The sequence below is a fragment of the Folsomia candida genome, unplaced genomic scaffold (assembly GCF_002217175.1).
Source record: "Folsomia candida strain VU population unplaced genomic scaffold, ASM221717v1 Fcan01_Sc008, whole genome shotgun sequence".
Lineage (NCBI taxonomy): Eukaryota > Metazoa > Arthropoda > Collembola > Entomobryomorpha > Isotomidae > Folsomia > Folsomia candida.
In genome coordinates this window covers 3,274,197-3,297,836 of record NW_019091200.1, presented here as the reverse complement: position 1 = coordinate 3,297,836, position 23,640 = coordinate 3,274,197, and the positions used below count along the sequence as shown (strand labels likewise).

Genomic DNA, 23,640 nt, shown 5'->3' with positions numbered 1-23,640 from the left:
AATCTAGAATAACCACCACGAGCAAAAAATGTGGGGGCAATTACAGTGTAAAAAACAGGATCTAAACTCAGCCAGTTTAACAAACATTTCCTAAAATAAAGGGCTGTGCATACATAATATCATCGATATGAGGGGAGAAAGGCAATAGGCATCCTCACTCTCAATAATTTTATATGATTGTTAACGACGGAGGTACTATACAATTCTACAGCTTTGGTGGCAGTTTATCACCGAAGGGTAATCTATATACAGAGGCTAAATCCTGCTAAGTTCCCAATGCCAACGCTCTGGTAATAAAAATATTACCGGCACCGGAGGCAAATTTTTACCATCAGAAGACAACTTGTCACTATAGCGTTACCACTCCATAGAATTGAATACCTCCGCTGATAGCAGTTTGTTACCAGCGGAAAAATTGCCTCCGGTGTCAGTAATATTTTTATTACCAGAGCGTTGACAGTGGGGACTGAGCACGATTTAGCCTCTGTATATAGGTTACCCTTCGGGGATAAAGTACAACCAGAGCGGTAGAATTGCATAGTACCTACGCCGGTAACAATCCAAAAATTATTAAGAGTGCCCTCCTTCTCATAACATACATTTAGTTCACTAAAGGACACCCGTCAAAATCAATCCCACCCTTTCCGCATGTCCCCAGAGAGAGACACGCCGGTGGTAATAAAATAGTCTGAAGAAGGGGACGGATTACGGAGGAGGAGACGAGCGAGGTGTTATCATCCTCCTCACTTCTTGTCTCTCTCTTTAAACGACGTTATTCAACCTGATCAACTTTACAATCTGTCGTGCCAGGTGGCTCATTCAGTCATACGGACGATTTCATTTTATGCCTCGACTCAAAGTAGGATTTTATGTCGGATTTCGTTTTACGACCAAACTTAAACTTCTTTTGGAGGAACAGATATCGGCCAGCATAGAAAAAGAGCGGATTGATATTTTCCATACATATGAATGTTGACATACAAATATAAAGAATTTCCATATATTCAAAAAACTGACTTGTACTTAAATCCGTCATTAACATTACGTCGCTATTTATGGCAATATTTCTGAAACGGAAAACAATTAATTTTCAGTTTGACACTAACTTTTCAATTTATATGTCACAAAAGTCGATAGCTCTGAGTTATTTATGCATAGAGCTAATCTAACCGTCGTAAATGTATACGGCGTAATAAATTGTATGAACTTTAAGCAGGCTAAATAAGTTTGAGAATTTGAAACCAAAATAATATGTCATAAATATATCTGCATTTCTCCATTTCTCGGTAATGCGTCTGCATTAAAACCGTTTTACTCCAGATCAATAATGCATGCTCCACGCCCCAAAATTGTGAGTATAATTTTGAAAATTTCTTAAATTACATAAATGTTGATAATTTTGAAAATTTCTTAAATTACATAAATGTTGATAATTTTGAAAATTTCTTAAATTACATAAATGTTGATAATTTTGAAAACTTCTTAAATTACATAAATGTTGATAATTTTGAAAATTTCTTAAATTACATAAATGTTGATAATTTTGAAAATTTCTTAAATTACATAAATGTTGATAATTTTGAAAATTTCTTAAATTACATAAATGTTGATAATTTTGAAAATTTCTTAAATTACATAAATGTTGATAATTTTGAAAATTTCTTAAATTACATAAATGTTGATAATTTTGAAAATTTCTTAAATTACATAAATGTTGATAATTTTGAAAATTTCTTAAATTACATAAATGTTGATTTTATGTAAAGAAGCAAATAGCAGATTTAAAAATAATTTTGCATTGAAGTTTCAAATATCAAAAATTTCTCATAATTTTAGCCTCAAAATAAATACAAATTTTGTTATTTTTACTACATTTTATTCCGACCTAAACATAAAAATTCTTATAATTAACTTGTCACTGTATCCGATGAAAGGTGTCATTTTCAGAGTTGGATCGATAAAAGTTATGTCAGGGGGAATTTAGGGCTAAAAATAAGTTTGCAATTTCCCAAGGATCAAAAGTGCAGAACTCTCACATTTACTTTACAAAACTTTTTTTTGGAGATTTACAATTGACTAAATATAAATGTATGGCTTTGACGCGACGGTTTTGGTCAGAGCCGCATCGTTACATAACACAGGACAACCGAATTGTGACCGAATTGTGACGGTTCTACGACCACATCACACGGCGACAAAAAATTTGCGAATTTTTTTTTGCAAATTGTCCAGTATTATTTTTTATAAAATTTTCAAAAATTTATTTTTGTAAATTATTTTTGTAATATTTCGATTTTCTATTAAAAAAATATGTACCAGAATTTTTTAAAGTCAGATAAATAATTTCCTTCTGATTTGCGCCCACGTTTAGACCAACCCCGTTCGACCAGTGCGATTTTCCCACGGAGCTCATTAAGCCCACAAGCTGTCCAACCAAGACGAGAAATGTAACAAATCCAGCTTGCACCGACTTCGAGCAAAGTTGTACCGTAACGAGCAAGATTTTCCGAGTTGAACTCTTTTAGAATCTTAAATTCTGTTAGGATCAGAATCCAGAGAGTAAATTTTGGGAGAGGTTTCATTCGTGGCGAACATTTCTTAATCCTGTCGCATTATTCAGTTGGGTGAGGAACAAGGAGACCAAAATCCGAGAAAACAGGGTTTCCAATTGTTAGATAGGATCTCCATTTAAGAAATCAAGTCGTAGCCGGTTGGCAAGTATCAATGCTAATTTTTTTAAAGTTATGATTTCCAATTTGGACGTATTGCACGCCGTTTTGATTTTTTGCTCATGTTAATTACGATTTGAAATGCCTCTGAGATGTTAATTTCTTTGCTAATTCGGCATAATCCGACTGTGTACTTTAAACTGGATCCGATCGGATTTACGTATCGGATCCATGCTATAGTAAACGATCGAATAAAAAATCCGATCCGATTCGCCGAATCGGATCTACCAGCATTACTCCACTGTCAAATTTTGCAACACTAATCTTCTTCAAAAATGCATAAAATTGTCCGAAATGCAATCTTATAATCATGCTATTCTTTCGAATTACTAATCAATGCCCCTGGATTTTGCAAACCCTGTCCTCCAGGATATTTCTGCACGAAAGGAAGAAAATGTAAATCAGCCTCCACTTTATTTCCTGCTTTATTTCCTCCGTGTTTGATTTCATTGCAAATTCATTGCAATGACACCGTCGGATTACTAATCAGTCCTTTCTCTCAGTCAGTGGCAACTGTACCGGGAGCGCGAGACAGACACAGCGAAAGTGATAGTGAACGAGATCTTGTCCAGAGTTAGTGGTATGCAAAATATCGTTCACCTATCCAAAACCTGAATCTGCCAGCTAAACGACATGTTTCCCCGAATATTAAACACTGAAAATCGGATAAGATATTTCATTTCGTCAATGAAAATAACATGTTGTTCGGTAAATTTAGTCGAAATGAATGCATATTTTATGATTTTGCAGAATTGTGGTCACCAAAACTCTGCAAAGTTTAAACCTTAAGGTGGTATTGTATAAGGGTTTTGAGTTTGAATTTTTGTATCTCAACTTTCCCTTCTTCCATGTATTCAATTGGCGACTTTGAAACCTGTTCATCTCCGTGCGTTTTTTAAAAAATTAAGATTTTATTGCATCCAAAATTCGAAAATTTTTAGGTTTGCAAAGTTAGGAGGCTAGAATTTTATTTTATTTTCATTCATGTGAAAATAGAAATAAAATAGATAAAAATATTATTTTGAAAATCTATTTGCAACATCTTCCCCATAGTTTACCTTGTGTCTGATCGATAACAAATATGAAATGAAATTGATATTTTACAGGAAAGTTTGCGAAACCATCGCCTTCTCTGCGCACCTTTTTTTCCTGAACTTAAACAAAAATTAATGTTTTTCCCGATCTTAAATAGACCTCGAAATTTATTTGGTGGCTAAATTTGAAACCAAAAACCAAAGGGAAAGAAAAACGATTTCCACATGTAACTCATCATCACAGTGGGAACTTCCCACTGGGAAGAGGAGAGAAAAGTAAGTGGTGCGAACGACGGTGCGAATTCTGTCTGGGATAAGATATGATCCCATAATTCAGAATTAAAGGGGAGTAAAACGACAAAAATCCCACTTTTTTATGTGATAAATTGCTAGAAAATGGGAATGGGCATTAATTTCGATTCACCACGAGCCACACTTTCACGCACCTGACTAAGACCAAATAATTCTCTATTTTTATCTAGAATTCTTAAAAAATAGAAATTTTAAACATTTATAATTCAAAAATGGGTGGTCATTTAGTTGTCGTTTGATATAAATTCGAGATCATGAATTTTCTATATATTCGGATTTGTTGAAAATATATGCAATATGCAATTAAAACATATCAGAAGTATAATAAATGAATGAATTCTTAATTCTGAATGAATAAAGTATAAATTCGCGAAATGTAATATTTTAACTGGTTTTTAATTTTTTACTTATTTTTAACATATTTTACATGCTCTCCGAATTATCTGATTTTAACTTAGTTTTAGCCTCGATAATATATTTGTAGTTTTGACGGTTTAGTTCAACAAATCTTTTTTTACATGTAATTATTTAACAGCGGAATCCTCTAATTCAACCGTTTTACATGAAAACTGTTCAATATTTGATCTAAATGAGTCCATGTCGTAGTTGTGAAATCTATACTGAAGTAAAGGAATCTTATTCGGCAACTAAATATACCACAAGCTGACACTCCACTAAAATTTTCAGAAAATCGACCACACCCTGTATACATGATACCTTAAGGTTTCGCAATATAGTGGCAATCCTTAAGTTTATTAATATTTTAATGTCCTATGTTTTGGAAATAGTTTTGCAATATCTTGACCTCGATTCACCTCCCACTTTGTGTCAGACTGTAAATGAGATGTAGGAAAGGAAATGATAGAGCTAGAGAAAGTTTAATTAAGATGGACAACCTAGCACTGGCCTCCGCCCACACTACATCTCGTAGGAGGACACCTGACTATTAAATAAGGATTGATTCATAAGTTGTGGCAATGTTTTAGAAATGGGTTTATTACAGAACGGGAAGTTGTAGTTTTACCAAATTTGCTAATAATTGTCACAAATGCGATTGTCAACATCACACAAAATCAATTAGACACCGGTTCATACTTTGAAACCAATTTCATGCAGGTTTTCCCGGGCATACTCTATCACTATTTTTCCTGACTTTCTCGCCATACCTTTCAAGATTTGACGCATGACGCGTCGAATTAAAGCAGGGTTTTCGATCCATTGGGTCGTCTTGAATATACTCTTATGCATTAGACCCAAAACTATTCAAGATCTCTTACCTTGGGGACTTTGGAAGAGTTTTCCAATTTAGCCACAAAATTGATTTTTTCCTCCTTGAGGTAGTCGGTAACAATTCGACTATAGTAGCAAGTTGCTATATTCGGCAAAAATAAAACTGTATTTTCCCGATGGCCATTTATTACAAGGATTAATCGGCGTTTGTCCCATTCCAAAAAGTAAAGAGATGAGGGAGTGGTGTTATCCGTAATTAAGGGCTCCGAAATTGCTCCATTCTCGTCCAATGCTAACTAAATCGGTAATTTTTTGTGAATTTTGCTTTGAGAAATACCTTACATTCATGTTTGAAATCCCAATGACTTGTAGCAAGAAAAAAATTCTATCTGCAATCTTCCAGTGGCGTTATTTCAATGTACGCTTCGTCACGGCTAGCAAGTATTTTGGATTAAACTTTTTTGCAAATTTAGTTGCATCCCATTTTGGTTCTTAATTTTTCCTCTTTAATGTATCTTGAGGCATTAGTTTTTAAATGTTGTAATCCCCTATCATTCTGCTTTAAATCGGCGAAAAGTTTGTTCAGATATCTTTACCCGTTTGGCTGCTAGGTTCTCTAACGTAAGGAGCGTTCCCTGAAAACTATTGGCACTGCTTTGATGACTTTGGATGTGGCCTGCCACACCAGGTGATGAATAATTTTTTTGAACTCGGCTGATTTTGTTGCATCATACATTGAAATGTAACGGCAATTTGAGCGATTTAGAATATTTTCATTTTTGAGGTGGTCGTGCAACTTTTTCTCGTCCAATTTGGCAGCATTTTTGTAAAAGTGCACCAAGAAATTTGCTTGGACTTGTTTTTCTTTTTGTCTAACGATGTTCTAGTTTAATTGCCAACCTTTTTAAACTAAAACCCTAACACTACATCGGTTGGACTATCATATGCAACAATTCATTCATAATAATTTGAGTCTCTGTTAAAGCTAGAGTACACCAAAAAACATTGCCACAACTTATGAATCAATCCTTAATTATGAAAGTTTGACAAACCAGGTTTCTTGACCTTCTTCAGTTCTGTATTTAGCTGTTCAAATAAGTTGTCTTCGAGGTGAAAGCATTTTGTAAACTGCAAAATTCCTGCAAAATATGTATATAAATACACCAAAGGTTTGATCCACCCATAGATTAAGAATAACGATCTACCTATATTCTTTTCTGAAGCTGTTCGATTATTCCATTTTCGATCTAAAAGTGTGACAATATTTTGCTTACATTTAATTATTAAATCGGTTAGTGAATCCTACAATTATTAAGTAATTTAGAAGATGAAAGATTAACTTCAATCTTAATTTTTAATTCATAAAAACTTACTTAAATTTACAAAATCCGTGGTAAAATTAAAACGGATTTTCAAATGAAGATTATACCCGTTCTTAATAATATCACTTCGCAATTTTGATAAGATTCAAACTTTTTGCTTATTTGGCATGCAACAAATGCTGAATGAAGAAAAAATAAAACCATATAATTGTACAGTCACCCCATTCCAAGAAGTAAATGCAAAAATTGTCATAAAGTTACTGGTTGCCGGACACAATAGCCAAGTTCTTGATATCTCTGGCTCAAGTCGGACTACAATGTCACCAACGATGCCAATAATGATGTCATCCTGACACTATCACATCCTCACACATCTCTATTTTCAATCCTCACTCACTGAATGTCGAAATTGAGCAGCTTATTCTATTTCGGTCTCACTTTCGTCGTTGGTCGTATGGCAATTCCATTATTGTGTGTCCATCACTTCACTACTTTCTCCAACACCCGTGCTTTCTTTGATGTTAAGAAAGGGTCAAGTTTTTCAATTTATTTCCTCGCCTGCTTTCTCTCTTTATCCGCATTGTCATCCATTCCCATTGTTGTTCGAAAGAAAAAGAAGGGATGCTTTCATTCAGTCGGGTCAAGAACTAACTGGACTGGACTGGACTTTTGGGTGGGGTGATGGCAGAAAGAGATTTTTTAGCAAGGCATGCTTAAAAAAGGAGGATAGTGAAATCCGCGAGGGAATAAAATATGTAATTTTGCATTTGTGTATCGCATGGTTTATGAAATGGGGAAGTTTTATGCAGTGTATTTCATTTTGAAATTTTCATTGAAAGTTTGCCTTAATCAAAATAGCAATTTTTGAATTTTTGAAATTTTTGAAATTTTAAATTTATTTCTTGTCCAATTGTGAAATGAAGGGAAAAGCGATTGTTTTTAGGTCTCACAAGGGAACATACCGAGGTGTCCAACGAGTTAAGGGTCGACACCTATACCAAAATGACCACAGTACATGACTTATTAAACAAACTGAAGGAATTTCCGTGTAAAATTCACTTTTCGTCAAGTTGTGACGATATTTGTGACGAGCGCATGACGATCGGGTTGCCAGAGAGGGAGAGGTCGGCCGCTGAACGATCAGGTCAACCACAGAGAAGCGTCTTCTTCTTCAGAGATTTCAAATTCTTTCAAATTTTGAAAACATCTTGAAATTTTGAAAAAATTTTGAGAAAATTTAGAAATTTTTAGAAAATTTGAGAAAATTTTGAAATTTTGAAAAAATATTGAGAAAATTTAGAAATTTTTAGAAAATTTGAGAAAATTTGAGAAAATTTTGAAATTTTGAAAAGATTTTGAGAAAATTTAGAAATTTTTAGAAAATTTGAGAAAATTTGAGAAAATTTTGAAATTTTGAAGAAATTTTCGAAATTTTTTTCAAAATTTCAAGTGGTTTTCAAAATTTGATATAATTTGAAATCTCTGAAGACGACGTGAAGACGACGACGTGAAGACGACGACGTGAAGACGACGACGCATCTTTGTGGTCGACCTGATCCTTCAGCGGCCGACCTCTCCCGCTGGCAACCGGATGGTCATGCGCTCGTCACAAATATCGTCACAACTTGACGAAAAGTGAATTTTACACGGAAATTCCTTCAGTTTGTTTAATAAGTCATGTACTGTGGTCATTTTGGTATAGGTGTCGACCCTTAACTCGTTGGACACCTCGGTATGTTTCCTTGTCAGTGAATTCAATTTCATGAGGTTGAACATAATTATTCATTTGTGCATCGAATGGTTTATGCAATGAGGGAGTTTTATGTAGCATATTTCATTATGAAATTTTCATAGAAATGTTACCTTAATTAAAAATAATAAAATTTGAACTTCGGAAATTTTTGAAAATCTTAAATTAGTCTTTGTTCAAATGTGGAATGAAGGGAAAGTGACGCGTCTCTGTCTCGGTGAACTCAGTTTTATGAAGTACACGAGTTTTATGCCATGGGATGAGATTTACTTAAGAATGGTGGCTGTGGAGAAGACAGTGAAAGCTGGTGGGATAGATGGGCAGAAGAACTGACATTATCAGCACGCGTTTCATAGGTTATCTTACCCAGCAGGTGTGATGCTAAGGCAAAAATCGGAGAAAAAATCCCAGCTTAGACCAAAATAAGAGTGAACGAGGGGGAGGAAATGGCTCAATAATATTTTACTGTTGGGTGACAATATAAGAAATGAAGAAAAATATGATGGGGGAAGATGGGCAGAAGCAAAATTAACAGTAAAGTAATCAAGTCAACGGAAAATATAAAAATGTGAGATTTTTGTGCCATTAACGAAAAATTTTATTTTTCACTTTACTAAAAGATATTAATCAAATAGAAATCATTGTTGTCTTAAATGCATAACAATCGTTGCTCTTTTAACTTCTGCAAGATTTCAGTCATTAAGGCCCTGGTACGGAATCATGGTAACAACCTAATTCAAGAAAAAAAAATTTCTGGATATTTCCGACTTTACCATTGTTTGTCACTTTTTTCTATCACTATTTTATTTATGCTGCATTTGATTGAATTTATGAAAATTGGCTTTTTTATATGTTTTAGACCACTTGTGTAGCTCTCTTTCAACGGATATTAATTTTCGGTCAGTCTTTCCATTTTTTTATTAGTCGCTCTGGATCGACGAGAAAATTTTCAGAAAGAAGTTTTCCAAATTCTCCCAAAAATTGAGTATTTCTTTTACTCCCTGTTCTGATTTTTAGATCGCAACCTATTGTACTTGAGGTAACTAACACCTCATTCTTAGAATTTAAGACGTGAAATACGAGCACCATATCGAAATCGATAAATCACACGAATAATATTAATCCTAAGCATTTCAACAAAACAGTCTCGCTCACATGCCTTTCTAAATAAATGACGCATGTCTTTGTAACCTTCTCGCCTTTTCTTAAAGATTTGTTGAAACACCATCGATACGGAGGCGGCTGCTGTTGCCGTTTCCATTTCTGTCTCTTAAGGGCTTCCCTTCCTTTCGTAACGGAGTCTTAAGCACGATCTGAAAGAATCCAGTTTCGTGAAGGGCCAGCCAGCCAGCTGCCTTCTGTTGTTTGCTCTCTGTGCGATGAGAGATGACCAGTTTTGTGAAGATTTTTTCTTTGTTAAGAGTGGCATGTGCGTCATTACTTTCATTTCATTTTGTGCACTAATAACTACTAAATGTGGTCAACTACCTGGATAATTTTCATAATAGGGAAGCCAATTGTCATGTGTGGGTTGCTCACAAAAATGTAAATTGTATAAGCATTTCTTCAAGGAAATCGACAAAGCAAATGCGGTAAAATTATTTATATAAGCGATATTTTTCAATGAATTTTGTTGAGGACGCATACATATCGCCGTTGAAGGAACTATTAAAAACCCAGTATTAAAATGATACCAAGCGGTATTCATATATGGCTCTACCAACAAAATGGTATTGATACCGTAGAAGTAATACCGTGCAGTAATAGTTTGAAATTAAAGTTTTGTAATATCGGTAGAAAATTTTTACGGGCGGTATAATTTTAATACCAAACGGTAGCAGCTTTAGTGCATTATGTGCTAACTGATTTGTTGGTCGTTGTATTTCCTACGTCTCCAAAATGGATAAAACGGCCAAAAAATCAGTTAGCACATAATGTACTTTCAACGACGATACGTATGTCCTTATTTAAGCGCCTAATCGTTACCAACACGGTAAAACCTCATAGTGAATACATACACACGGTGATAATTTTGTTACCAACTCCCTCACTTATTTTGCGCCAGAAAAGACAATAACATTTTTTCATACGGGGAAGATTCTGTACTTGTTCTGCTTATACAATTCTGCTCTTTATCAATATAAAAAATTTCACTCTCGACTGGTCATACGAAGGAGGGAAGGAAACCCTCATGGAAACCAAACCACTCCATTTTTTATCCCGCTCCTGTCTCTCAAAGGAAACTGAACCACTTTCCTCTCATCCTGCGAAACCAAACTTATTGGATTTTTCGATTGAATGGAGGAAGAGAGAAATTTCATTTGATTGAAGGTTTCTAGTGGGCGATGGAATTCGCTTTTTATTATAGAAATTCGCTGATAAATTTGCAGCTAAATGGCCCAAAAGTAAGTAAGTAGTAGGCAAGTTTTTTTTATAAAATGATCATTCAAGTCAGGTGAAAGTCACAGTTTTGTTTTTAAATTTGAATTAACTTTAGGAAACTCGATGAGAGTTTTCGCGACTGTGCATTCGTAAAAAATATTCTTAAATTTACGTCATTTACGAAGAGTTGACGTGAAAGTCCCCTCGTAAAAAAATTTTCATAAAAATTGTTTTACTTATAGATGTATTTACAGGGGTTCTGGCTCGATCCTCCGGGTCTAAAAAGTCCTGTTTTCTTGGCAGGGAGGAGCGTGCACACGCTCGGATACACTTTTGCACGGATTTATGTGAAATTTTCAACTTTGTCCTAGAGATGCGAAATTTGGCATGCATATGCACCAACATATGCTGCATCGTAATATAACATCAATTCCCGTTCCGTTCGCTATAAATTTTTCAGGAAAAATCAAAAACCAAATGTCATCCCTATCATTTCACATGTTAAACTCTGTTTTCTAAAAAATTATACCTCAGCTCTGGGAAATATTTTGCAAATTCGGGTTTCGTAGATGTTTTCCATAAGAGCACGGGGAGTTTTTAAAAGCTCAAAACACTCCTCCCTTTTACCGCTCCCAGGGGGTGTGGTCCGAAAACTGATGAGTTTTTTTATTGGTTTTTCAAGTATTTTTGAACTACAAAATTCCCAATATCAAATTTATTGAGTGTTATATGCAAACCAGCCACACCCACTCAGGGGGAGGGGTTGAAAATTTGGGGAACTTTGAGAGCCATGCAGATTTCATCATCGATCGCAACATTTACTCGTAATTCGTAAGAAAGTGTACCTAACAAGCAACTAAATAATATTATTTACACAATATGTTTATGTTATACACATTTGTATGCAAACTCATTATAACAGCTTATTGGACGAATTAAGAGCAAATGTTGCGATCGATGATGAAATCTGCATGGCTCTCAAAGTTCCCCAAATTTTCAACCCCTCCCTCTGAGTGGGTGTGGCTGGTTTGCATATAACACTCAATAAATATGATATTGGGAATTTTGTAGTTCAAAAATACGTGAAAAACCGATAAAAAAACTCACCAGTTTTCGGACCACACCCCCTGGGAGCGATAAAAGGGAGGAGTGCTTTGAGCTTTTAAAAACTCCCCGTGCTCTTGTGGAAGGCATCTACGAGAACGGAATTTGTAAAATATTTCCGAGAGCCGAGGTAATTTTTTTTAAATCACACTTTAATTTGTTTAACATGTGAAATGATAGGGATGACATTTGGTTTTTGATTTTTCCTGAAAAATTTATAGCGAACGGAACGGGAATTGATGTTATATTACGATGCAGCATATGTTGGTGCATATGCATGCCAAATTTCGCATCTCTAGGACAAAGTTGAAAATTTCACATAAATCCGTGCAAAAGTGTATCCGAGCGTGTGCACGCTCCTCCCTGCCAAGAAAACAGGACTTTTTAGACCCGGAGGATCGAGCCAGAACCCCTGTACTGCCTAATATCATCAATAAGAATGGTATTCGAAATATCATGATTTTTTATTTTTACGAATTTTTTTACGAACGAAAAGGATGTATCAACCTTATGTGTATTACGAAGCTTCGTAAGCATGAAATTTTCGTCGATGTCGTAAATTTACGAGTTGCAAAGGTGACGTGAAAACCGGCAATAAAATTTTTAACTTGCAAAGATTACGAAGGAAAACCAACAAAAAAATGCCCTAAACTCATACATATCTCGGTTAACACTGCCGTATGTATGGGGGCACAATTTACATGCCTGGGCGAACAGGGCATGCCGCATAATTGCCTAAATGCCCTGTGCTTTCGTATGTATGTACATCTCTACCTCTGGGTCGTCTCGTAGGTATGTTTGAAGTAGAAATGGAGGAGCGAGTTCGACTGTCGGACAGGACGGAGAAAGCAGAAAGAAAGCAATTTAAGATTACAATCTTTTAAAAATATTGCTGATATTGGCAGAAAATCCACAACTGGATAAAAAAAGTGAATTCTTGGGGAAAGGATTGTCGAGTGAAATGAGTTCTTCCACTCGGGTGGCTGATTTGCCAAATTCTTCTCAAATGTAAGATGAAACGGGACGGTTTTTTTTGTGCAAAGGAAAAAAAAACTGCGAAAATAGCATTTTAAATGAAATATTTGAGTTGCAGGATTCTTCAAGGATTTAGTTTTGCCGCAACCACAAATTAATGAAGGCATTTAAAAGAAAGTATTTTCAGACGTTTTTAGTACCTACAACACAGTATAAAAGTTAATAACTTATTTGATGAGCAAAAAATCGATTTAAAAAAATCGTTTTTCAGCGAGCAGGTCACTCAATTTCCATTCAAATAATAACTCCAACGAATATACCATCTTGAATTAAGTAATGAATAATCAAATATTTCAATTTATTTTTATCCTGCGTTAAACTTGTACTATTTTTATTCTGACCGTTGAAAATTACATTTTGACCTGAATCTGATTGAATCTCATTCTCAGGATTGAATCTCATCCTCAGTGCCCGTGTCACTGTATAAGGCAAAAGGGTCTCAAACTATACTCATAGCTTATTCTATGTAATACAAACATTACATTTGTACACATTTAAGGGGCAGTTCGTAAATTACATATGTAGCGCAAAAATCGCAATTTTCTAGAATCCCTCTCCCCCTTTTAATATGTGTCACATAACCACGATATAAAGGCCTGAGACCCTCCTTTCGCGTTACATAATTTACGAACAGCTCCTTATCGGCACCATAAAATGAAGCGAAACAAAAATACATTTTTGGTCTTATACAAAATAATATCTAATTTACCAATTTGTTTCAAAAAACGCATAAGAATCTTACGGACCATTTATAAAGCGCATGGTCGATTTTTATAGCATTTTGGCCGTTGTCCTCTGACGTGGCAATCTACATACACTTTGCAATAGCTTCACGCTAGTCTTAGGCCTCAACTTGGCGACGAAAGATGTAGGACCCTTGTCGCGTAGTGTGTTTTAAAGTGGAACTCGAGCGGAGAGGAAACTGGAGAGGAATGGATTTTTGTGAAAAAGGGTCAATTTGTCACTGACTGAATAAAGGACAACTTCTTAAATGGACACAACTAGGCTGCTTCGTCGGTACGGTTGGATTGAAATGGTTTTAGTTACGTTGATCGTTTCGCTGGGTGAGTAAGTAGTTCGACAGGAAACTAGAAAGCTGTGATATAAATGACATGGTTCCAAAGCGTTAGATGTTGAATTTCAAGGCATACGCATTTTTTAAATTCTAACCTACTTTGTATTTATAAACTATGTGTAAACATTTTATAAAATTAAATTTTACTTTTACATTTAACAATAATAGTTAAGTTAGCAACTAAATCCATGCATAATTACATATGTAACTAAAATGTTTGTGTTCATTATCATGAGGAAAGTATTGAATCGCAGAGTTCATCAATAATTTCAAAGAAAAATCAGCAAAAAGCTAGCTTTAAAGGAGTTTAACAAATATAATTAAGTTCATTGTTTTACGAGTAACAGAAATTTCACATTAAACGGCGCAATATATTTATAAAAATTTCATAAAGTTTCACATTTTATTCGTCTCACAACTCATTTCTATTCGTTTCAATTCATATCTTTTCAATTTTTTTAAATCATATTTTTCCATACTTCACTTCTCCCTGTACTTTCTCAACTCGTAATTCTACTAGTGTTCGTAAATAGTTGTCACAATGACAATGAATTCGTGTCATGCGGTAAATAGAATTTTAACGAAGGAAACAAAATGGTAAAGTTGACACGCAAAAAACGTGAGTAGTCTATGTACAAATTATTGGTTAATGCTTCTCCACTCTTTTGTCAGTTGTACATTAACTAACTCATCGATTTCATTCAATTTTTGGGGGGAATCGCCAATCGCCATAATTCCTTCGCGTTAGTAAAATTGACTATTTCAATCGAAACTGAAACCTTTCATTGAATGAATTGAAATAAACCCCGTTTAAAAAGTTGGACTGGTTACATAGATATTTCTATCAAAACAGTTGCTTGCGTGTCCTCGTTCAATTCTGGTGTGCAGGTTGGATTATGTACATTTTAAAAATTGTTTATAAAAGAAGTAACATGGATAAATACAAATCCAAACACAATGATGGATACATGTAACAAAAGTACCGAACCACCTGGACCAAATTGCTATGCTTATTGAGACCAATAATTTCAGGTCCAGCTTATCCTTTGGTATAACTTTTGGTATTACGATTAGTCGCTAAAAATATTTTCTCTCTTGTGTAATATCGATAAACCTGAATTACAGATGCCGATGACCAGTAAGTTTAACAAATTGAAAAATACCAACAAAAATTCCAAAATTAATTAAATTTCATGAAAATGTTAGTGAACAATCTTCAAATTCTATTAATTTCGAATGCCATCTGCATTCGAGGACATGCACAGATGAAAAAGATGAAAAAATCATTGTACAAATTTTCTGAAAAATTAGTGGTTATTTTCAGAAATTCAGAAGATTGTATGATACCTCGTTCCTCTTGTTACACACGCACAATTCTCAATTTCCATTACATATGTACATGCATTTATGTACGTTCAGACTTTCTCCATGCACCTGCAGTTTCTTGTTTCATCTCCGATTTACAGCACTCCAAGGTGCGATTGGCTCTATGTATCTCGCTCCCTTGTCTGACATCATGTCTTCCACTTCATTATTTTCCCTCCACTGCACTTCCCCAACAAACAAAATGACAAACAAGCCCTCCAAGAAATTTTAACACGGACGTGAATTTTCCAATTCACCGAGATGGGAATTGCTCGTTATCTTCCAAGCAAAAAGCAAGTTACAGGTTTTCAAGGGCGAGATGAAACAGAGCAAATCTTCCTTCCGGCTATAAAACCGTTTAAGTTTAAGATATGAAAAATTGTGTAGAAATATTCAAATTCTTGAGATAAATGTGAAAGAAGGAGAGTTTAACAGATTTTTCAAAATTGCTTCTCTTCAGGTCGAATGAATTGTGGGCGCATTTGAAGTGGACAGAAACCGTTTAAATTTTCACGTGTGTGTGTATATGTATTACATAAGTAAATAGATTTGGTAATAAAAAATGTATTTTGGCAAAAATGCATACAATTTTTGCAAGAGGTAGATTTTCCGAGGGAAAAATATCATATTTTTGCAGGTTTGCAAATAGATTCGGTGCAAATTGTGGACGGGATGAGATGTTTTATATTTGTTGTTGTGCATTGCAAATTTTGTAAAGTTTGACGTGAGACTCCGAAATTTAAACTGGAGATGAGTTTCCAGGTAAGAACGATTCTAAGAAATGTAGTTGAAGAAAAGCACAATTTTGTCGAGTGAAAAGTAGGTGTCCGTGTCCATGAAAAAATGAAAATGTGTATAAATGTGTTTAATTACCATCCAGATCCTGATCTGACATCACCCTTTAAATATCTCGTTATTTGAATTATATTGATTTCGACGTTGAAATTTCTCATTTTATTTTAAAACCAAATCTCTCACAGAAACGTTTCTCTAAACAAATTAGATACACAAAAACAACTTTGACCACCACCACCTTGCCATTTCGAATAACAACTTAATTTCGATTTTATGTCGATGAAGGTGATGATAATTGCAAAAAAAGGAGACGAGCCAAGACCAAGAGAGAGAACATGGAGCCAAGAAAACCTCATTTTTATTTTTATTGCAGATTGCATAACCCTCCTTCATTTTCAGGCTGGGCTTTTTGTTCAGCGTAAAGAAGGAAGCTCTCACCCGGTCGGTGAGGAGTCTCATAAATGAAAATGGATCCAAAACCCACAAAAATGTGGTGCTTAAAAGAAATGATAAGGACTTGTAATTTTTCCGTTCAATGAGTCCAATCTTCTTCACTTTCTCCGCTTTTACAAAGTCTGTCATGGTGGAGAAAGGAAGCATAATTTGTATCGAAATTTTTGAAATATTTTTGTAACAAGTTGGGCAGGGTGCAAAATAAAACACGTGCTTTTTAAGAGATAAATGTAACTTTACAACATATTTTTAGACTAAATTTGATAAGTTATGGTGACTTGCTAATTACGTGTCTAAAGCTAGATTCATGTTACATGATTTTACATCTCGAAATGTTATAAAAATACAATATAGGTTAGGACAATTACCCTGGAACATGGATGCAGCTTAATTTTGAGCGTTTTTTAAGTAAAAGTAAAAGTAAGCGTATAGTGTCACTATAATTTTGACACCTTATTTAGGACGAATAATCCATTTTTGACCAACGGATTATCAAAAAAACCGACTAAACCAACTTATCCATCTTGATTCACCCCATTCTATCCATTTTAAAAATCGGATTCATCTCTCAACGCAAAACCTGTACATGTTTTCATGGCAGCATATGTTTCTGTAACAGCTGGAGTTACAAGATTTTCAGAAATCCTGACAGAATACAAAGTCGTGAACGTGATGCATCTAAATTCGTGAGAGCGAGGAAAGGGTGGCTTAAGCAGATCCGTGTCCAGGCTGGCCGGGATGTGGTTTCGGTGTTGGATTTGCATATCCGGTTTAGGAAACTAACAAGCAATATCGAGCATCAGTCGTGCTCACGTCTAACTTGGAAACTGTTAAAATTAAGCGAAGCTATCTATATATAATTTCTTGACATTTTACTTGAATTGGCAAATTTTTGGGTTCAAACGGGTATAATTTTATTGGTAAGACTACATTAATTTATCATATTTAAATAAATCGGTTAGAAAACACAGAAAGTTTTCGGGACAATATATATTTTTGGATGAAAAAATTAAACTATTCTATAGAATAATTTTATATACCGGGTGGTTTAAATGTTTTGCTACAAGGGAAAATTTTTCATATCAAAAACTTTCATTAAATTTCATCATTTCATTTCAGTTATCGAAATCTTGCTTCTGAAATTCAACATTTTAAGAATTTTGTCATTATGTTCCATCATGGTTTGATAATAGTTTTGCATAATTAATACATATCTCAATTCCAGATCCTCTTATGTAGCTAATGGACTTTTCACTTTGCAAAATTTCCCATTGTAACGAGACATTTCAACCACCCTGTAAATACTATTAAGAGCTTCGTATTGTCAATATCAATTGACATGCAGTCACCAAATCACAGCGCTTCCTTTGCATTCTTAATCAATACATGGCTAAGGTAATTTGCTGCTCAGGATGCATTACGACGGAACTGAAAGCACTCAACCCTTTTTGTCTTTCTCCATTCCAGTCGTCAATTTGTTTCCTTTGGAGAAAGTTAATGAAGTAAAAGTGCTCCTTCTTCCTCCTGCGCCGCTACTTGACGCACTTTACTCGATACAAATTCAATCGTATCTTGTCTCTTACAATGTTTTGTAATGTCCATGATTGATTTGAGATGGAATTTCAAGTTGCATAATGCAAAGTGACCGTAATGTTCATTAGTATTGGGAATTTTAAAAATTCGTATGATTTCGAGTGTAAATTGAGATTTTCATGAATTTAATGAGTTACGCCAAATGGATTGATTAATTTGTATGTAATTCGAATTTTGTAAATATTATGCTTAAAAAATTTAAAAAAAAATAAAATCTTAAAACGTTTGAAAAAATTTTTTTTTAATTGTAAAATTTAAGAAGTTTATAATTTTTCTTAATTGTAAAATTTAACAAAAAAATTTTTTTAATAAAAAATTGTACAGTACAAAAAAATAAAATTTGTCAAGTTTTGGCGTTGTGTACTGAAAAAAAGTATTTTGCATTATTTGTCGAGCCTAAAAAGATCGCACGAAACCTCGCACGCACTTATACATACATAATAAATTGTAGTTTGATAACGAATTTTGAACACTACTCATCTCGCAAATCGAGTTTGGAAATTGATCCACTTTTATTGATATTATTCTGTACAAGGAAACCGAGCCAAGCATAATAATTTTATGAAAATCACCCAACCACATTAATCAGCACGACGAAAATGGGACTATTATTCTAAGAACCTTGTTTTCTCAGAAATAAGGACATTGTTCTTCGTTGTTAAGAAAACCGATGTTCCTTCCCACGAGCAAAACCTCCATAGTTTCCAATTCATTAGACTTCAATCACATTAAACAAAAGCGAAAGGATATGCTTCCCTAACCACGTGGAATACTAACCGGCACACTCTAAGCCCAAAATCAGGGTGTCCCCCTTTTAGTTGCTTGCGGAATGAGCCTAATTTCCTTTTGGGAGATAAATTGGGTGTAATGTGCAAAAATTTGTGGTGCTAATAATTTGGTAAAAAGTGTTATTACCATGATACGTACTAGACTTGCTTGAATTTCCTGGTTAATAAATATTACCATTAATGTTACCGACAAGTTGCTACATTATTATTAAAGAATTACCGCGTGGTAATAGTTTGATACTATAATATTCACTGTTAAGAATTTGGTGGAGTCGCATATATACTCTGTATTTGTATTGATTTGGTAACTTAATACCGAATTGATAGTAGTTCGTGTCTCAGTGATAAATTGTTTATTACCACAATATTACTAAACGTTAATGCCCGTTATTACCATGCCGGTAGAGTCAAACATGTACTCCGGTCAGTAATGATTTAATACCAGCCTTCTAAGAGTGTACTTCTTGGTTCAGTTGAATTCCAAGGAACGAAACACTGGTCACTAAACCAACCAAAGTCCTTGAATTCCAGTCGGGTGAGAGCTTTTACTCTGGCCCAAAGTCAAAGTGAAAGTAGATCCTGTGCGAAAAGATTTTAGGCTTTGTCATCACCACGAATTGGCAAGTCTGTCCGGTCTCCGTATTCACTCACGCATCCGTCGTGTCGGACTCCACTTTCCATTTTCTTTTGAAGTGCAATTTAGCTTTTTGTAGAGGAATCGGACTTAAAAGGAAACTGGACTGGACGGTGTTCGGTCTTTCGTAGGAACGTGGCGGTGATTTCGATGCAAATTAATGATTTGCATTTACTACGAGTTTTTTTAGGGGAGGTTCGTAAAATTGGAAAAAAGGGGGAAATTGTATCTTCGTGTTATAAAGAGTGAAAGCAGTAATTTCATATGGTTTGATTTTTTAAGTGAGACTTTTTACATGCAAAGTTAATGGCGAGCAGTTTATTATTTTAAAAATCAAACCGTAGTACATTTATATCAACGTTTGTAAATTTTTAAATAGCAATTAATTTCTTAGTTAGTTAAGCACGCCTGACACCTCCAAGTCTACGTCTAATTTTTTAAGAGTTTTGCACGTGGATGATTTTGCATTAACGCCACCAAAAAAGAGAAAATTTTGGCATGCTAAAGCAACTCAAAACTTACAGAATTAACGAGGAAATACAAATATGACCACTTCAAATATGTAATTACGGTGAAATTAACACGCACTTTGTATGCTTTTTCCCATTTTTCACATTCTAGAAACAATTAGTAGAATATATTATACTCATAATTAGTAAGATAGCATACTATCACCCGCAGGTGGCACATTTTCCTATTTTTCCCACCTTCACTAACCGGTACACAAAACCCCGAAACCCTTCTGCATATAACCGCACTGAAGTGAATCTACTCCACACGTACGAAATGTTGAGATAACCTTAACATAATCTTATCTCAAAGTAACTTACAAATTAAACTATTCCCCTCCCAAATTTTCCCACCACTATTTATCCTCCTTTCCCAGGACACGAATAGGGTGAAAGTGGGCAAAGTGAAAGTTTTCTGGTCCCAATGATGTCACTCGCTGACCTACTACGACGACTAACTGCCACCCAGTAAGGTCGTAGCTTAGCGGGGCGGCAGTAATCCTCGTCCTCCGCACTCTTATAAATATTTTAAGAGATTACTATGGTTTGATTTTTAAAAGAAGAACCCTGCCTGCCATAAGGTTTGCATGTAAAATACTCTTTTTAATGTTCACACCACAGTGACGGGTGACAGGTTTTAGCTTGCAGATATTTTACTATACTGATTTTGAAAGTACAATTTTATTACAAAATTCTATTTAGGAGTTCTACTATACTTTATCACCAACCATATTCAAAATTGTAACAAATGTAAAATTTGCACGACGAAAGGTAAACTGTTTAATAAAAAATATTTAAAGTATTAATTAGATCGTAAGTATGTCAATTTCTAATTTTCTTCAAAGTTTGTTTATCCAATTGTATGATTGTTCCTTACCCAGTGAGTAAGAAAACTAAAGAACGTCCGGGAATGAATGGGAATGGTCTGAAAATGTGGTCATAAAATCACAATGAGTTATCGGAATTTTAAACTTTTTGCATATGTATAATACCAAATACGTACCTACATAATTTAATTAATAGCTAAGGCCGCCACACCCCCGTTGGCGACTAGTTCGATTTTCTTGCGAAGATTTTTCATTAAATTTTTTCCCGAAGTTTTTGCCACTTCCGAGGTGATTTTCTTCCATCGTCCTTTGAATTTTCGAAAGGTGTCAGGCACATCTTGAAGCCGGGAGTATACTGACTTAGAGCGTGCCCAGAATTTTTCGATTGGGCGGAGTTGGGGTACATTAGGTGGGTTGATATCTTTTGGTACGAAATCAATATTTTTCTTTCTGAGGTACTCGGTCACTTTCTTTGCATAGTGACAAGTGGCGAGGTCAGGCCAAAACAAAACTTTATCATTTTTGTGAAACCTATTAATAAATGCTTCCAATCCAGCCTTGACGCAATTTTTCAGATAAATATCTTGATTGATATTCCCTTCGAGAACTACCGGGTCTGATACATGTCCGTGACTGGAGATGCATTGCCAAATGCAATATTTCTTTGGAAATTTGTCTTTTTTTCGTACTTTTTCTTCATAAGCCACTTCAGAGGGATCCGAGCTATGAAAAAAATGACGCCCTGGAAGATTTGAAGGGTCAACCGGAACATACGTTTCGTCATCCAGGATCACTACTTTTCCACGCATTTTCTTCAACAATTTTTGACAGCAATCCTTGATCCGACTTTCTTGTACGGGCTTGTAATTTGGTGCAGGTTTTTTGGTCCTTGCTTTGATTCCTAATTTATGGACCTTAATTTCCCCCAGGTAGCTTTTGGAAATTTTGACTTTCCTGGCAGCTACAGCTACTGACGTTGATGGCTTGGTTTTGAAAATTTTTTCAATTCTATTTTTCACTCGAGTGGTCGCTAGCTTCGCCGGACGACCAGCTGGCTTCTTGAATTGCACATTTTCGGAATCCTTGAACTTTTTTATGTAGGAATACACATTTGAACTTGGAATTCCTTCCTGCTTAAAAAAGTTCCAGGTCACCTTGGAGTCTCGGTTGGCTGTCGTGTTGTAGAACTCCATCACTCGTTTTGCTAACAGCTCCCTTTCAAACAAGCTTCTTCTACCCTTATCCATTTTTGAAATTTAAGAGTGATATACCAAATTGACCCTAATGAAGTGGGCTTTCAGAAATTTAAATTATTATAGTTCGCGGGTTTATTGATTTGTCAATATACTCGCTAGAGCGCGCATTCCCATTCATTCCCGGACGTTCTTTATTTCGTTTACCTCAGCAAATAAATTACTAGAAACGTTGTAAAAACTAGAAAAACATTGCTATTTTAATACTTATTTAGCACAACTAGCACAAGTACAAGTTCGCACAAGTTTTTGTAAGCAATTGTATGTAGCCAATTTTTGTAATAATTTTATCTAGCCAGCAGATCGATAGAATAAAATTGGTAAAAATTTAGGCGCCGCATTTTTTAGAGTGGTAATACCATAGTCGTACTGCTTGATCTTCGTCGGCGTAAAGCTGACGGCCGAGATAAGAAAAAGCCACTTTGCCATAAAATAAATAAATACTTGAGCCTCATCTCCAATACGTGTCCGCTTCTTTCCCATTCCTTGCCAAACGAGCAAAGGAAAGGTAAATTTCCCTCACGAAGACAAAGTTTAAGCCTAAATTTACGTTGTGAGCAAATCCGAAAACAAAACATTTTTATTGATGTTGAGTTTCCCATAAAAGATTAAATTTGGTTAGGTGTTTCGTCTCATATGTAAAATGTGCTAGCATGTTTCTTATGAAAAATGCACGTCGGAGTAGCTTATCAACAAGTAATTAGTAGTAGTTTAACATGAAAATTTTAGCCATTGGCCGGTTTTTTAAAAATGAATTGAAAATTGAAACATTTGGAAAAATAAAATTTAATTTAGCTGGGAAAGAAAACTAGATACTTCGTATCACACATTCTTCACGATGGGTTAGGGAACATTCATTTCGAGTTCGTATGTTAAATAACAAAATACAATTTTTAAAATGCCCAAATATTAACCTTGGAGGGCACAAGTTCACAAATGAATTTCCACGCTAATTTTTTTTTGCGAAATTTCGAACTTTTTTGCTAGCGTTGCTAACGATGCGAACTCGTAATGATTACCCCAATTGCTTCATGCATAAAGGATTTAATTGATTTGAAGGGATGTATGTAGGAGCAATGCATCGTATTTTTCCCGTGTTAATTATTTGTATAAGATACGTTACCAGTATTGATAAAAAATCCTCCTCAAATAGACCACATTTTTTGTGCACGTCCCGTACAAATAAAATGGAACTTTCTCTTCGCTTGTGCGTGCAAAATAAAGATTGGGCGCCGGTGAGCGGCAAGTGGTTGTGGTTCCCAGCAATAAAATAAAGAACAAGAACAAAGTAAGCATCCAAGTAAAAAAACGAGACAGCCCAAGGCAAACGAGCCGACACCAAAGAAACAAAGACAAATCGGATCACGTCTTTGTTTTTGGGAAGAAAGTGGAAAAAACTGTCATTTATGTAACGCAGAGTGACTTTCTCTACATATTTGTGCGTGTAAAT

At 34.9% G+C, this 23,640-nt stretch overlaps 1 protein-coding gene across 2 annotated transcripts in view; it reads right to left on the bottom strand.

Moving 5' to 3' along the window:
* LOC110853228 overlaps positions 1-23,640 on the bottom strand; it is a 142,455-nt gene that overhangs the window by 107,973 nt on the left and 10,842 nt on the right. The gene's annotated exons all lie outside the window — the stretch shown is intronic.